The sequence below is a fragment of the Suncus etruscus genome, chromosome 8, assembly GCF_024139225.1.
Source record: "Suncus etruscus isolate mSunEtr1 chromosome 8, mSunEtr1.pri.cur, whole genome shotgun sequence".
In the NCBI taxonomy this organism is placed as follows: Eukaryota; Metazoa; Chordata; class Mammalia; order Eulipotyphla; family Soricidae; genus Suncus; species Suncus etruscus.
The window spans coordinates 116,982,748-117,000,670 of record NC_064855.1 but is presented as its reverse complement, the minus strand read 5'-3'; the positions used below and the strand labels follow the sequence as shown (position 1 = coordinate 117,000,670).

The following is a 17,923-nucleotide window of genomic DNA, read 5'->3' as shown; positions in this document are numbered from 1 at the left end:
AGCTGAACTTTGTTTGAGACATAATAGGACATTAGCTCAAATTAAAGAACTTTTTTGGATCTAAATTTGTTCATATAAATTTCTTCTGTATGAGGAAATGCAGGAGTGTTGGTCTCTTATAGTGTCATTTTGAAGATTCCCTCAATGGGGGCTTTGCTTGAAGTTAAATTATTCTGGAGTTACAAAGGTTTGGTGAAGTGTAAATGTGTCCCTCTCTAGAAATATTTCCAAGGTAAATGGTGGCACATAATTTAAGGGAGTTATATTATTCTTAGAGTAAATGCTAAAGATGTTACCTATTGAGTATATGTAAGTATAGATATATCAATATAGTGTAAGTAAATTTTATAATTGATATTTGGCATTTAATGTCAGGCAAAGTCCACCTTCAACTTCTGTTATTATCAATATTTAATGTACTATTGAAGAGTTTGGAGATGCCATAAACCACACCTATAGAATATAGAGAACTTCATTGTTGAGTCTGATTTATTTTCCTTCGAATATTTCCTGAAGGGAGGAACTTGCTATCCCCTAAGATACAACAACACTGAAATGAAACAACACTGAAACTCATTAACTCTTCAAAGACTTATCAATATGAAAATTAAAAAAAAAGACAATTTTGAAATACAAGTCTAGAAAAGACCAGGCTTAGTATGGTAGGTCATTTAAAAGCTTAGACAGGCCAATGACTAGATTCCTTCTGTCAAACAATTTGTCAGCTTGGGACAGCAAAAAAAGATGTATTTGTGAGGAAATTAAAAGATTTTTATAGTGAACACATAAATGATAAGAAAATGAATCATGCTTACTTTTGATAAATACATCATTCTTTTAGTTGGCTAGAAAATGAAACCGAGCACCATATTTTATGAAATTAAAACGTATTTAAATGAAGGGACTAACTCCTCTCAGTTCTATAAGAGGGGTTTAATCTTTGAAAGAATGAAGATCTATAGAAAGTTAGCATTGGTTTATGAGGTTTAAGGAAAGAAACCATTTCTACAACAAAGTATGAGGTGAAATAGCCAGTATTGAGTTCTCCATCAGTAAAGCTGCAGTCTAGTCTCCAGAAGATACAGCTAAGAACATTGCTAATGACAGCTAAAATGAACAACAGATTTACCAAAAAGTCACAACAATATCCAATTAAAGGAGTGACCAAGGCTTTTTATGGCTAGAAAGGACACACCAATGTTTGGTTTCAAAGGACAGGCAGATGCTGTTATTAGGGGCTATTATCATCGATGACTTTAAGCTGAAGTCACGAACCATTTGCAATTCTGAAAAACTTAAGGTCCGTAAGAATCATGCACAAGAATAAAACGATTAAGAATTATTATGCCTGTGTTCTAGAAGTGGAACAATAAAATATGGATGACAGCACAACTGTGTAGTGAGGTTTAGTGAATGTTCTAAATCTACTGTTGAGACGTACTGCTCAGGGAATAAAAAACAAGATTTCTTTCAAATTATCACTTGTTCACTGATAATGTACTTGGTCTCTCAAGAAATTTGATGCAGGGAAATTAATAATGGTTTCAGGCTTGCTTAAACAACATCCATTCTTCAGACTGTGGAGAAAGGAGTAATTTCACCTTTCATGTTGAATTACCTAAGAAATACATTTTATAAAAGTCTTGCTTTTATGGATAATGAGTCCATTCATGGGTCTAGAGAAGTCAATTGAAAACCATCTGGAAGGAGTTCACTGACATGTCACTAAAATATTCATTATTCATGAGGGAGAGTAAAAATATCCGTATTAATAGGAGTTTGGAAGAAGTTATTTCTAATACTCATTGGAGTTTGGAGGTTTTAAGATTGCAGAAATAACTGGAACAAGGTATAATTATAGAAATAGAACCTGACTATATCAATTGGCTTTCGTAGTCATATGATACCAAATTTTTACAACCCACATATGAACTTTATTTAAAAACTAAAATGTTCTCTTCTTAAAAGTTAAAACCTAAGACTTTTTCTCAGAATTAATTTTGTATATGGACTACAAATTATGGCTCTCATTATATTTCATAGGCCATTATTGTGAAAACCATAGAGAGCTTCAGTTTGACTTCAAATTAAAATTCACATAAAGCTTGGGAAAACACGATCAAAATTAATATTTTATCAGACTCTAAAAACGGGAAAGTGCTGAGAAATGGGAAAGTGTTATAATGATCAGCTTTTATTCATTAATGATATTCAATATTAATATTTCCAATGATTCATTGTAATACAAAATTTTTGAATTTCAACCCTGACAGCAACTTGAGCAACTATTAAGCTGTATCAATGTTTGGCATTGTTCCCTAAATCTGATACAATTAGTCCAGAAAAACCTATGGACATCTGAGTGCATAATTTTTTAAGTAATTTTAATTTAGGTAATTATAATAGTTTTTCTGCCTCTGGATCTTATACTTGTTAACCACAAATAAATCAATAAATAAGAACCAATACAAAAATCTTAAAAACAAGAGAGTCTGAAACAAATTCATGATATGTATCTACCTTATCAATTATTTGAGGATAGCATAGACATTTTGTCGTGAACAGATATTTTATTTATCAATGCTCATAATAGTTGTGTGTATTAATCAGGTAAAACTGAATTTGCATTAGTTGTCATTTCTTGTTCTAAAAATCTGAGTTTTATGAGTCCCTTTTTATTTAATTTTTAAATTTTGCTTTACTTATTTTTTAATTAAAAGTCTTCTATAATTACATATAAGGTATAATGACTGTAAAATAGGGCAATTTCTATTAACAATGTTGACCTCCCTCCACTATTCTCAGCATGCATCCTATACCTCAATCCTTAGCCCCCATGACTGCCAATTTAGTAACAGGTCCCTTTTGTGTATAGCTTGTTGGGGTTTGGGTCTTTTGATTCTATTGTCTTTGACTTCAGGTTGAGTATTTTGGTCTGACCATATTTTTGTTTCTACTCCGTACTCCTGAGATCATTTGGCCCCTGGGGCACATCCATTTTATTTTTTCTCAATTTTTAGGAAGACATAGAAATATATGAGGTAGAATAAAATGATTCATGTACTATGGTTCTGATAAAAAAAAAAAAACTACCATGACAATGATAATGACAGGGAGAAATAGAATGCCTGTTCTGAAGACAGGCAGGGGGTGGGGGGAGGAGGGAAATGGGGAACATTGGTGGTGGTAAAAGTTACACTGGTGAAGTGTGGTGTATATTTTGTTGACTGAAACCCAACTATGAACATTTTTGTAATCACTGTGCTTAAATAAATAATTATAAAAAAAGAAATAAAGGAGAGTAGCTTATATCCAAAAAAAAAAAAGAAAAGAAAAGAAAAATCAAAAAACAAAAAAAAATGAAAGCTGACAGAAGCCCCTGTATAGAAGCTATAAATGTAAATTTAAAAGAATAAAAAAAGAAAAAGAAAAAAAAAAGGAGGCGATGGCTGGTGTGGTAAGTTTTTTTGTTTTTGTTTTTGCTTTTGCATAGGCACAGTAAGTATTGGAAAAATTAGGAGGGAAATCCCCCTTGGCCTAATCATGAGTCCCTTTTAATGCAATGATTGTGTTAGATTGTTAGGATGTGGCTAATTATTTTTTCAGCACCACAGCACCACAGTTTGGTTATGACTTCCTCAAGATTCCTTTCTGTGCACATCAGCAAAGGTACTTTTCTTTGCACACATGCTCTCTGGAACGTGATTTCATTCCCAAGGAGCCACAATACTTTGCATATGCACTCATTAGTTTCATCTAGACTTTCTCATACAAATAATTTCCAATAGTGTTTTCTATGTTCATTTACTTTCTGGCTTCAAGACAATCATTTTGCCTAGAACAAAATCTTTTTTATAGGATAGAGCTGCACATTCTAAGGAGCAACCAAGAATTCTTGAGGGAATCCCATGTCTCTAAGCCTAGTCTTAGGAGTATTGAACAATCTGGGACAAAACTCCACTGGGTGCTGAAAAATGCCAGCTCCAAGGATCATTCCATTTTTATAAATAGGATGAAGTCCTTAATAAAGAAAATAGAATCTAGTTTTTAATCTATTTATTGCTGATTAAGAAATTGACCAACATGAGTTTTCCTAAGAAATTTGATTGGAGTCCGTTAGCCATGAACTTGAGAGTACTAGTCCCAGAGACTAGAGTTTACCATGTGGTGTTTTTTCATAGAAGAATTACTGCATGGTCAATATAAAACCTTTCCAACCATTGCTGTTGACAGACATGCATGTCTCCCCTTGAGTAATGCCCAGAAGATCTTTAATAAGACAGTCATCATTGAATTAATCTAGTGATCTTGATCGCTTTATTCTCATTTCAATCTTTGTGTAAACTCCTGAACATAGAGAGTTGAGTTTGTCCTGGTCCTGCAAGAGTTAGTAGCACAATGAACCTAGCATTGAAACTTAGATATGTCTGCCATTTTTTTAAAGAGGTGTTTTAATCAGGTCTATTTTTTAGACCAGAGGTGACAAATATGACAGTTATAAGAAATTCACTATAGTACATTTAAAATATAGATATTCCTTATGACCAAACCTAAGATTTCTTGTAAATAAACATATGGAGTGATGGATGATTTAGATTTGAAGACTGAAATAAAAATCAACCACTAATTTTACTGCTTCATTGAAATAATTCATGTGAGCCTACTAGCTGTTCAACATTAGAATAACAGAGGTAAGGATAAAAGATTTCTTATTATAACAAAAGAAACTAATCAAAACTGCCTGATAAAATCAAATGATTTCTAACACAGAAAAAAAAGTTTATTCAAAAAAAAGAAAGAAAAAAAATGTGGTTTCAGTTAAAATATGAGATTTTTTCCCACATTATATCATCTATAAAATTTGGGACATTGGTGGTGGGAATGTTGCACTGGTGATGGGGTGGTGCCTTCTTATATAACTGAAACCCAACCACAGTCAGGTTTGTAACCAAGGTGTTTAAATAAAAAAATATTATTAAAAAATACTAATTTCAGCAACATACAAAGTATAAATCAATTAAGCATTCATTATCTTCTAAAATATCAAAAACTCTTTGCAGGTTTATGTTAATGTATTTCTAAAATAATTTTAATTTAATATCTCAAATATTTAATTATTTAATTTCTTAAGTAATATTTTTAAAATAATTATTAGTTATAGCAATTAAATAACAATTAAATTTATATATATTTGACACTTGGGAAAACACAAATTCTTTAATATAATTTTCATTTTAATCATAATGGCCTACATATCATTGACAATAATATTTTAGGTACATATTAACATAAAATCAGGGGACTTCCCATCACCGAATTGTCCTCCCTCCACCTCCATTCCCGTCCTACCTCCCATATCCTCCTTCCTCACCCCCGGGGCTGCCAGAATAAGTGGTCCCCTCTATGTCTAGCTAACTACTTAGTGGTCCTACACCTGTTTGGTCTTGGTACCTCCCTTACTTCCTGCTCTAGTTGGGAGGCGGGACTAGATAGTTCAAGTTATGTAGTTTTTGTTTGAAGAAGAGAAAAGTAATAAACTGGGGGGAAAAATCAAATATGCCAAAAATGGGTAGAGTCTTTGTGGAAGCTCTCATCCTAGTTTTGAGAGACGAAGGGGAAAAAGGAGGTGGAACACCACAACAGTACAAAAAGAAGTGTCAAATAAAACATCCAGTGAACACTCCAACAATAAAGATAAGCACCACATGAAGGCCATGGTCTTGAGATAAAAAATATGGCAGAGCACATAAAGGAAGAAAAGAAAAGAAGAAGAAAAAATAAATATGAAAGGAGACAACAACTTCAATAACCACACCGAAACAAATAAATCGGCAAAAACTAGCTAAATAAATTTAAAAAATTGTGCTTTTTGCCTTCTTTTTTCTTTTTTCTTTCCTCCTGCACAGACACAGTCAATATTGGTGTCATTAGAAAAGGAATTCCCTTGGCCTAAGAGAAACTAGGTTTCTCCACCCTTGAAGTATATTGTCATGGGATTAACTATAGACTCCTTTCAGGAGCATTTACTCTCCCCTTGGAAAACACAAATTCTTAGCAATAATAGAAGTTATTAAGATAACTAAGATAATCATATAAAGGATGAACATACAAAAATACATTAATTTGTATTTTAGCACATTTATTAGACTGATTAGATCTGGAAAAAATCAGCTTTACTATTTAGCCCTCACTCGTAACTTATATAGATTCTTTTTTGGGAGGAGTTACTTTCAATTCTAAAATCACGATTACAAAATCTGTAACAAAAATTTAATTCTAGATTCATCTTCAAGTCAAAGCAGACTTGTTGAGTTAATTGTACTCGAAGTGCTGTTTTCAATGGATGGGAGGAGGAAAGAGATGGAAGAGAGAGAGGTTACAATCAGAAAATATTTTACTTGGTTAGAAATAGAATCACAGTTCTAATGGCCCTTGGAAAAAACTGTTCTTGGAATTAGTTCTTCTCCAGGGAACTTTTCACTTGCTCACTCCTAGGGCAGAGTCACTGTGTCATAGCTATTGACTAAGTCTTACCAGCTACCCTAGTACCTGAGAATCTCAGTTCCTGTGTTTCAGAGAACACTTGACACCTGCTTATGTTTCTGTTGCTTATGACTATGGTGAGTGCTTCTTTGGATCTCCACAAAATTTTGATTTGAGAACTACATATAATTTTCAAACACAGCCATAGCTTCTCCTTTTCTTTGCCAGATGTGGCCTTTACACATTCTCTAGTCAGAGAGAAAGAGAGAGAGAGAGAGAGAGAGAGAGAGAGAGAGAGAGAGAGAGAGAGATATCTTTGATTTTCCTTTTTAAAATTTATTAAAGCTCCACGATTTACAAAGTTCTTCCTTTTTTCCAGCATCAGCCCCACCATCAGTGTCTTCTTGCTAGCACCAGGTTCCCTAGGTTTCTTCCTTCCAGACCCCCAGTCTGCCACACAGGCACATTTTTAAGTTTGGTTTAAGTTTGGATCTCTTATTTTTTGTGTTGTTGACTCTGTGGTTTGGATATTGGGCTGTATCACTGTTTCACATCACCAGTATCCTTGGATATTAACTTTTCTCCATGGTTTCTCTCCTCAGTAAGTATGGCAAGGCATGTTTCTTAATGCCATGATAGTAGGACTGGATCTTTATGTACTTATCACACTTCAGAATCTTCCAGAGCCCAACCTACCTCTCTTCCTTCACTCCTTATTGTGCCTTTGAGAAGATGTGGTTTCTTGGCCCCTCAAATGTCTTGTTAGGATGTTGCAACCTTTGCTGGATATTTGGATGAAGCTATGTTGTAGTAAGTCACACTTTTCTCCGTGTTATACTAACAGTAGCAAATTAAAGATATGGAGGGGGCGGGGGTGAAAAAAAAAACAAATTAAAGATATACAATGGGCCAACTACAAGGACTATAGTGGTCTGAAAATGATACAAACACATCCTGAAAATTTAAATTAGAACAAGAATAAGGGCACACAATTTTGTTCACGAGGATAACAAATTCCAACCATTGAAAAATGATTTGTCTGGCTGAAGCAAGCTGCCTCATAATTCTTCCTAGAAGATAAATAGCTGCAATCTTATTGAAAATCAACTTGGAAAATTATATTTTCATTTAAAATATGGATAATTTCTACCTGCCCTCTCATTTCTAGGAACTAGTTGCAAAGAATAAAAGCTTTAGGACATTAGAATTTATGGTTTGAAGGCCAAAGTAAAAAAATCAGAATGTCAATGTAGGAATGGTTAGATAATTCTGACCAAGTTGTGTGTCACAGTCCTGAAAAAAAGTGCCTTGAAATGGCATTTGGGTGTGTTTATAAATAACATTTAATTTAAATGAATGAGGTTTTCATTTAAATATAAAAATGAACTAATTTATGAGAACAAGACTTTTTAACAGTTGCTGACGTTTGGCCTCTCAATCCCTTGACATTCTGGCTTGATTTCTCTGTAGGGTCATAAGGATGTTTACAAAGTATACAAAAAACTTAGGAATTATTCATTTTCATCATATCTGACCTGTTAAATCAGAATACCCAGATGAGATCAGCTTTAGAGATTGTGTTTTTAAAAGACCTTCAAGTGCAACTTATACTCACTATGAATTAATATCCTCTGGTTTTGCTATGTATTATATGCCTCCTAGAAATTTAGATTCCTTATTAGTCCAGTGTGTTTTTACTTCACTGATATGATTAGGTATAAATATTTATAGCACTATATATTTTTTTCGAATTTAACCATAATTCCACTAGATATAGGCTCAAGCCTATACTAGGAATTCTTGCTGCATTGGTTTCTCCATTTGAATTTGCTATGATGAGCAAAAATATTTTGTAATATCACCTATGCTAAATACTGTGGCAAATATGTCAAACACTCTGGCAATATTTGACCCTGACATGTTGTCCCACTTCAGCTCTCTCTCATAAGAGTGGAGAGTGACAATTTCTCTCTTCCTTTGCATAGGTTGCACACTGAGATTTCTCCATGGAGAGATGGTAATTTCCAATACCTGTCTCTTAGATTGTGATTTGAATGAGATTGTTAGATATGCAAGTACCCTATCATTTGTGAAATTCTATGCAAATTTAGCTGTGGCTATTTATATGTTTGCTAAATGAAGCATTGCTCTATAAATGGTCATTTCCATTTTGAAAATGTGTGATTTTTTCATTTGACTATGTTTCTTATAGAATTTGTGTACCCCAAATATTTTACAGGAAATATTCAGAGTGTGTTTTTGATTGATTTTTTTTTTTAGTTTAAGTTGATGGAAATAGGAAAAGTAAGAAATCTGGGAATCAAGAGAAATTAGTGTGGAGTCTTGTTTTAGTATTAGGAATTTTATATTTCTTTGTTCCCTAGTTTGTTTTTCTGTCTTGTTTCTTCTGTTTTGGTGAGAGCAACTTGGAAATTTATTCTTTCTTTGTTTACTTTTCACATATTGGGGTATCTAAGTTCTTCAGTTTAAGAAGCTGTGAAAGAATATTGTGGAACTATCCACACATTATTGTTTATTTGTTTTAGGACCATACCTGATTTTGCTCAGGGTTTACTTCTGACTTTGTTTTTCAGGTATCACTTTTGGTGGTGCTCAGGGGACTATATGTGGTGCCAGAGATTAACCTGAGTCAACCTCATATAAGACAAACACTCTACACATTTTATTATTGCTGTTGCTCCAGAAATCATCTGTATTTTAAAAGTTCATAATAAAAGGCATATTCTTAGAAAAATATAGTTTAAATGGGGTAATTTAGAATTACCTTGGTATATATTACATAGTTTTATTATATATGCCTTCTGTACTTTCTCTCCAGCCCTACTTTTTATATTTTATTTAAAAGCACATCATGAATAATATATTTAAAATTTTATAACAATTGATACTACTTATTTTTGAAAAGAACATTGGAGGACTATTGGGTAAACATCCTACTATAAATTTTGAAATGTATAATTCAAATTTAAAATTTTTAAATTCAAATTTGTTTTGATCCTAGAATATTTTATAAATTCCAGCTAATGCTGACTGGGAAATCAGCAGATTCTGAATTACCTTAGTGTTATATAGTGTACTCAGTGCTTTGTGTTGAGTTCCATTGTTAGATTTTTTTTTTTTGGTAGTTTTTGGGTCACACCCGGCAGTGCTCAGGGGTTACTCCTGGCTTCATGCTCAGAAATTGCTCCTGGCTGGCACGGGGGACCATATGGTACGCTGGGATTTGAACCGATGACCTCCTGCATGAAAGGCAAACGCCTTACCTCCATGCTATCTCTCCAGCCCCATTGTTAGATTTTTTTAAAAATAAACTGTGATTACTTTTATTGTATGTGAACGCCAAGGTTTTAGGATAAAGAAACCGATAATCTGATTGTACAAGATTTATTGAAGCTTTATGGGTTTTCTCTGTTGAAATGTCTCCTCTGTTATAAAACAAATCAGCATTATAAAGTACCCATAAATACAGCTGTCATCTTTTCTATAAAATCTAGGGTCCAGACAATAGTGCAATGGGTAGGACACTTGCCTTGCATGTGGAAGATGCAGGCTCAATCACCGGCCAGTAATATGGTCTCTCGAGCACCTCCAGAAGTTATGCTTGATTGCAGAGCAAGAAGTAAGCCCTGAACTTACTGCTGGATGTATCCTAAAAGATAATAGGTTTTATTTGGTTTACCAGATACATGTAGTCACATGCATACTTCCTATAAGCAGTGAGAATGTGATTTATAGCAGCTGGAGGACATAGTTCTATGTCACTAGTTACAATTGAGGGTCTGCAGCCGTAGCTCAGCAGTAGGGCATTTGCCTTGCACACAGCTGACCTGGGACCTACCGGGGTTCACTGCCAGGTTCAATCCCTGTTATCCCTTAAGATCCCCCAGAGACAGAACCAGGAGAAACTCCGAGTGTTGCCGAATGTGACCCAAATACTCAAACTCACACTCACACACACACACACACACACACACACACACACACACACACACACACACAATTGATTAAATTGAGAAGAGATCAGTTGCACCATGACTAGTAGCAATGCACTGTGATCTCAAATATTCTAGATAGCAGCATTTATTCAATTATAATTTATAAATATATCTTTTTAAAGTTAAATTAACAGAAAAGAAGAAAAGAGGGAGAAGTGGAAGTAAAGAGAAAAATGATGGTTGAGAGGAGGAAATAAAAAAAATAAATTTCCTGTATAGAAACTTAAGCAGTAGCAATGAATTTTGCATCTTGCATTTAGTCAATTCAAATGATATATATCTTCCTGGAGGCCAGCATTCACATTTTATGTCCAAATTTATGAGTTTGTGCAGAAAAAGATTTTCTTTAACTTCTTTGTCAAATATTAATTTGTGTCTTTTACATTAAATTACATTTTGTGTGTGAGGTACTGTTCTTAGTGTGGAGGACACAGTAGTGGAAAACTTAGGTACTTATCACAGGCCACGTCACCCTACTGCTAATGGTTGTTTGCGTATATGCATGAGGAAGAGGGAAGAGATCCCAGATTGTCAGAAAAGTTTAACTAAAACTAGGAAGTTAGTCACCAAAGCAGTTATTTTATAACAGAGTAAGGTATGCTCCCATTTTTAAATTCCATTTACAATATTATTTCTTTATGGGCTTGGACAACTTAAATATGTTTCTATCTTCTCATACTTAGGTTCACAATGACACATAATTTTCTTAGAGCCCCCAAACTGACATAAGTCTTACTTATTGATTTAATTTATACATTGCTCATTTAAATATTAGGTAAATATAAAAACTAAAAAATAATCACCGTACCCTGGGGGGAGGGGGGAGAGAAACCCCTCCCCTATGCATACACAAACTACAGAGGCAGGGGCTGCACTCAGAAGACTCCACATGCCAGGACTTCTGGGTGTCTTCCACTGGTATGTTGGGGGCTCTGGGCAGGACAGATAGCCATAGGCCCCCTGGGCTGACCACTTAGTCCAGGGGACTGAGATCCCTCCACACCATACTGGGCTTCAGGGCCAGGCCTGGTAAATCGGGCCCTGGGGGGAGGGTTGGGGAAACAAACTCCTGTTGTATGCATACTGGACCCCATTCAGAGGTTCTTTTCTTACTAATATTCATGTTCAAAAGTGTGCGGGTGCAAATGCGCTTGCGCGACATATATACTTTTTAAGTTCACCCAAAAATGTTCTTAATTCTTGATTGTTTCTAGTGAAAAAAAAATGGAATGTCCTAGATTTGGAGGATAACATTCAAATAGGTCTCTAAAATCAGTGTATATGTAGACGTGACTTCCTACACAGTGGTCCCCTCTGACTGCCAAGCCTAATCCATAAACAATTCATCTATACAACATATATAGCCCCTGTGATATATTTCCCCTCCTCCACACCAGAGCCCCTTCTACTCTCTCATCTCCCATTCAGGATTCGTTATCTTCCCCTTAATTAATCCTCTTTACCCTCAGTTCTTAACTTGTTAGGCACCAAGACCGACCTCCTGCCCCAACAGATTCTGCCTTTTCGCACACCACTATAAAGCTCATTTTTTCTCCTTAACTCTCTCACCGCCAACCATCAGTACCCCACATTTACTCCTTTTAATTTCAGTACTGCACAGACCTACTCATAGACCAAAGTCGTGCATTGGATTTAACAACCCCCAACTATTTCAAAAGACATAAAATGGACACATATGTCTTTTGAATATTTTATGTGTATTTTCCTTGACTGCTATAACTCTTACTAAGTATTCTTTTACAGTGACTATTCTACCCACTTTTATATTTTCTTCTCTTTGTGAACTATTCAATAAGGAATTTTGGTGAAAGAGTCCCTCAGTTTAATGCTTATGATTGAACCATGCCATGGGGATTGTTGGACTTTTTCTTACGGCCCCCATATACGCTGATAACGCCACATGGCATTGTTCCTTGTTTGCATAGGCACATTAAAATGGGAAAATACTATACATATAAATAACTTCTTATCTAATAGAGATTGGAACACACAAATCTTGTAGTGCAATGGGACCTTATACCCTGAACATTGATATAATGACCAGGCACAGGCCTCAGAAGAATGGGCATCCTCCATTCACCCCTGAACCAGGGAAGCTATCTATGAAACATCCAAGGTTTTTTATAACAATATCTGGAAGCAATTCTCTACAAGGGAAGACCCTACCATGGCTCTGACATCGACCTGCTCAAAAGAGCCTTCCCTTAACACTAAGAAGACTTGACAACAACAATGACCTGCTTACAGACAGGGCTTTCTGCACTGCCCTTTAATTGTGAGGTGAAACGAGAGGACGCTCCGCACCATCCTGACTTCAATGTAGGATATGCAGATTCCAGGATCTTTAATACAGAAACATGATACCAACAATAGAGACTGTGTGAAAAATAAAAGTGTAATGGCACTACAGACAATGACTTGTATTGGAAAAACTAGTTTTCCTGGAGCCTAGAGTTGGTCTTATGCCAGGAGACTTCAGGGGTAGGGTCTCCTTGTACTTAGGCCAAGGCTTTTCCTTTCCATGTCCCTCATATTTTGGTGGGCCTATGCAAACAATATTTGCCACTCTAACACCGTTTTTACTGTGCTCCTTTGACTCTAATCCTTAAGAAAAACAACCCACTTAAACTTTTGAGGTTAACTTAAACTAATATGCATGTGCATGGAAATGTAAAAAGTACTTTGCCTTCAATGTTTGAGGAGTTACATAAGTTTTATATCTTTAGATTGCTTTGTGTGCTGCTAATAAATATTATGTACTACAATCTGGGGACTTGAGGGACAAAGTAATTGTACATGGGTTCTGTTTTATTTTTCTTAATGTTCTTTGGCTGAAAGTTCAAAGTTCAGATATCAGCAAGGGGATTTCTGAGAATTCTGTTTATGGGTGATTGTCTTTCCACTGTAACTTTACCTTGTCCTCTTTCTTTGCATCTTTGTTCTCATAATTAAAAATAAAAAATAAAAATAAATCACCCCAACACATATACTTAAAGAGACTGAATTTCTACTATATTAAAACTTTTATTGTCTCACTTTGATAGTAGATTTGAAGCTTTCTTCATTTAGAATAATGATCAATAATTTGGACATAGGGAGGATGGGGAATAATAAAAGGATTTGGACATATATTTATTATAAATTATTTATTGAAATTAAATTCAAATGCACAATTAACAAAATCATTTTTTCTTCTTTTTTTGCCCAAACTTAAATTTTCCCTATGGAATCATATTTAAAATCTAATCCAGGGCTAGCTTTTAAATACAAGTACCTATTACAAAAATGTGGCATACTTGCTTTTATTGATTAAGATTAAACATATTAACAAGAATATTTAATTGCCTCTCACATCTCTCATCCATGACTCTTGTGGTGCTAAAAGTATGGATTTCTATTTTTTTGCTTTAATTTGTGGCTCATTATCGTTGGCATCTAGAAGGTTCTGAGTGACTGCCTTCTGTAAGAGATCTTCAGTCTTGTTTTGTCTGTCATTGTCTGTTATAGAAAGAATTATTTCCTATAATTAATGAAGATTTACAAGTATTCTGTTCTTTCCCCAAATGTTTCTTTGAAATCCTACTCTAGGATTAAAGACACTCAGCCTTCTTATTTTAGTCTTGATAATGATATTACTCTCTGCCACTTCTTTAACTTCAGTGGGTTTTTGAATAACACTCAACTTTATTTGACGAATCAATATGACTAATACAAATTTTGCTTTATTTCTTTTAGGTAGTGCCTATAAAATATACAAACCAGTGTACAGTTGCCATTTTTTTCTTATTATTTCTTTGGAATATCACATTTTATTTGTGAAAAGAGACACCAATATACCAACATTTTTTCCATTTATATCATCACAGAGCTTGATGAAAAATTTTGAAAGTACCTGGAGATCTACATAACAAAATACTAGCATGCCATTGATAAATACAATGAATGAATTTTATAAAATCAGGATATATATCAAATAAAGGTGTGTTAGTGATGGATCAAAACTTTCTCAAACAACTAGAGTTGCAATTTAATTCAACTGTTTTACACTTTACAACCTATGTCATACTCTCACTCTTAGGTGAGATCACTAGAGAGATTGGTTTGAGAAATAGTGATATACATATATATATATATATGTATATATTTCTTTTTTTTGGAACACTATTTTGATCTCAGTGTTGGATCACTAGAAAGACTGGTTTGAGAAATAGCGGCACAATGGTGTTCTCCTTTGAGTAGCATTAAGTATGAATTAGGACTACAATCTTGTTTGCATATAGCATTCTATTACATTTCTTGGATTTATGTCAGAATATAACAAAGTTTATTCATCACCCTGAGGGGAGGTTTGCTAACTTTGCATTCAACATAGGTTTAGCTATCTCAAGTCTACAATTAAGCATCAAGACACAACAGGCTTTGCATTTTAATGCCAACTGGCAAGATGCTGATTATAATTAAGTCAGTGGAAATGATGAATAACCTACAGATTTAAATTGTGTAGATATCGACATAAAACAAATATCCTATGATTTCCTCTTGTTTAACATATATACATACATATGCATTTAGGAATATATAATGTAAATGATTATATTATGTATGTATTTATATTTCCTTTACATATAACAAATTTATGCACATATATTAATATATCACATTTTTTAAATATTTCTACAGTTTTAGGAGGGAAGACTAACAACCCCCTGTGTTCAGGGCTTATCCTGACTGTGCTAAGGGATCAGTTCAGTTGCAGGCTATAGGGATGATATGTAATGCTGGGAATGGAACCTGGCTTAGCTGTGTGGAAGGCATGTGCCTTACTTGCTATACAATCTCTCCAGCCCACTGTGTACCTTTAAAAATGCAAGCATACTAGGTCCCTGTATAACTTTTATTAAATATGCTTCTGGTTTTGTCATCACAAATTGCCAAACTTTTGAGGCATTAGCTGTTCTGGGAAGACAAGGATTCTGTTCTTTCTAATCTGACCCAAAGCACCAAAAATCCAGTTGAGTGTGTTTCTTTTTCCTCACAAGTTTAATAAGAGATGTCTGTCTTCTTAAAGGCATTTTTCCTAGAAAAGCTTCCTATTCTGAGAATTATTTTGATATAAAAATGTTTTGAAATATATCACAGATACATTTGTGCTTAAAAACAAATTAGCTTTTCATGTACTGTTCCTTTGCTGTGGTTTGGAATGATTCTATCTCCTACCCAAAGTAAGTTACCCCATCCTGAGTGCTAGCAGGAATTAGAAAATTGTCCTACCAGAGATTTTTGTATCACTGAGACTCAGCAAAATCTCCCCTTCCCAGCCAATGAGTGCATGCTTTTCTAGTTCTGCCCCGTTTCTTTCTGGCAGCATTGCTGCTGATGAGATCAGGAATCATGACAAATGACATTCTTACACAGAATTGACCAGAGCTTAGAAAACAAAAAGAAAAGAAGAAGAAACAGCAGTATTTAAAATTCTCCTTTCTAGATGCATTTACTATATCTCCCTAACATGATAACAAGTATTGAACTTTGAGAAGCAGGAACCTTTACCCAGAGAGAAAAGTCCCTGTGAAGTCTGTAGTTGATTCTCCTTAAGCAAGGATTCGAGTATTCAGCCAACCAATATTCAAGGTAGTGTGTGACTCTACAAATGTAGAATCCATGAATTTTTAAAAATTTTTGTATTTATATGAACATGTTCAACTTCAACTGGTATCATTCAACCATCAACTCTATAATGACGTTTAGGAAAATTAAAATGGTGGTACTATACTTATATCGACTATGTTTTATTTTCTTCTGTTTCAACTTAAAGTCTTGCTTTCCTTTCTGGACACACAATTATGTGCAATATCCATCATGGTCCTTACAGATAGGCCACATAGAAAAGAATAGGTGAGCAACAAGAAATCCCAAAGTTTGCCTCAGTTTCCCTGAGGGAAGAAATCAGGAAAAGAATGGCATGTTTTTCTGTGTCTTTGACTAAAATAAAATAACACCTACAATGAAATAATGCAAGTTGTGACCTGGATGAATCGAAATCCCAGTACTCACTAGCTTAAAGAGCATGGAAATTCCACTTTGCTATTTTGAACCTCCTGTAAAGTACCTTTAGGATGGAGAGAAAGATGTCACCTCTTATATATTTTAGGAGAATCATATGGGGTCATGTGCTCCCACATTTGCCTCATTGTAGAAGTCAGCTAGATGCTAATGGGGTGCTGAAATCTTTGAAGAGAGCTTCGAGTTAATGATGGGATCATTACCCAAGCCAATTCTGAAATTTCTCAACCCCAAAAAATACTGGTGTCAGCTTTAGCCCTGAATCATCATCTTTCTTAATGAACCATGGACATTTTTTTCATGATGCTAGAAATGGGTTTTAAATGGGGTAGATTCTTAAATGTTCCCAATACCTGCAAACTCATGAAAATTTTGCGAAGGAAATGCAATGATAAGGACTGGATCTATACTCTTCATTGATACCTGAGAAATGTGAGGTACCTTTGAAACCTCAGTTCAGACTCTTGTGTGAGGGCTCAAGCATAGTCAGTGGCAAAAGCAGCTGCCTTGGGCCTGGAGCACAGCAGTAGGGCATTTGCTTTGCATGCAACCAACACAGGACACCCTGGTTCAATTCCCAGCATCCCATATGGTCCACCAAGCCTGCCAGGAGTGATTTCTGAGTGCAGAGCAAGTAACTCCTGAGCACTGCCAGGTATGACCCCCAAAACCAAAACAAACAAACAAACAAAAAATGTAGCTGCCTTTTCAGGTGAGGTGGCAGAGATATTGAGTTTGAACTGCATCATAGGGTGATTTACACCAAGAAAAAGCCAATCAGATTGGCCCTTCGGTTCTCACTCTAGCAGGGTTGTTCAAAGCATTAAGCAGATAGGGTTGTTCAGTTGTCAAGTTTGTCACCTCCTCAACAAGAGCGTAGGTAAACTGGCCATTTACTGGGTACAATTTCTGCTCCCCTGTTCTGACTCAGGACACAGAAACTATTGTTTACATTAGCAGTTACTTCAAGAGCAAAGGCTGGAGTATTTACATAGTTGTAGTCACAAGGTAATAAACCATCAGCAGATACCTTTAATATATAGCATTAAAATCAGGGTCATATGTCCAATTTTAGCTGGATTCCTGCTTGGGGACACATTTGCAATGCTCACTATCTTTATATATTCATTCATTGAATCACCGATGAGGTACACAGTTATAAAGTTGTTCATGATTGAGTTGCCGTCATACAATGTCCAACACCCCAGCACCCAGTTTCGTTCAGAGTGACTGTTTCCAACTCTCAATGTCCTAGTGGTCCTTTCTCTACCCTCTCTGTACTTCCCCAAGTTCTCACTATATTCATTTCACCCAGGGGACACTTTGGACCTTGAGATTTT

General features: G+C 35.0%; 1 protein-coding gene across 2 annotated transcripts in view; it reads left to right on the top strand.

Annotated features, from left to right (window-relative positions):
• FGF14 (fibroblast growth factor 14) overlaps positions 1–17,923 on the top strand; it is a 583,803-nt gene that overhangs the window by 486,934 nt on the left and 78,946 nt on the right. The gene's annotated exons all lie outside the window — the stretch shown is intronic.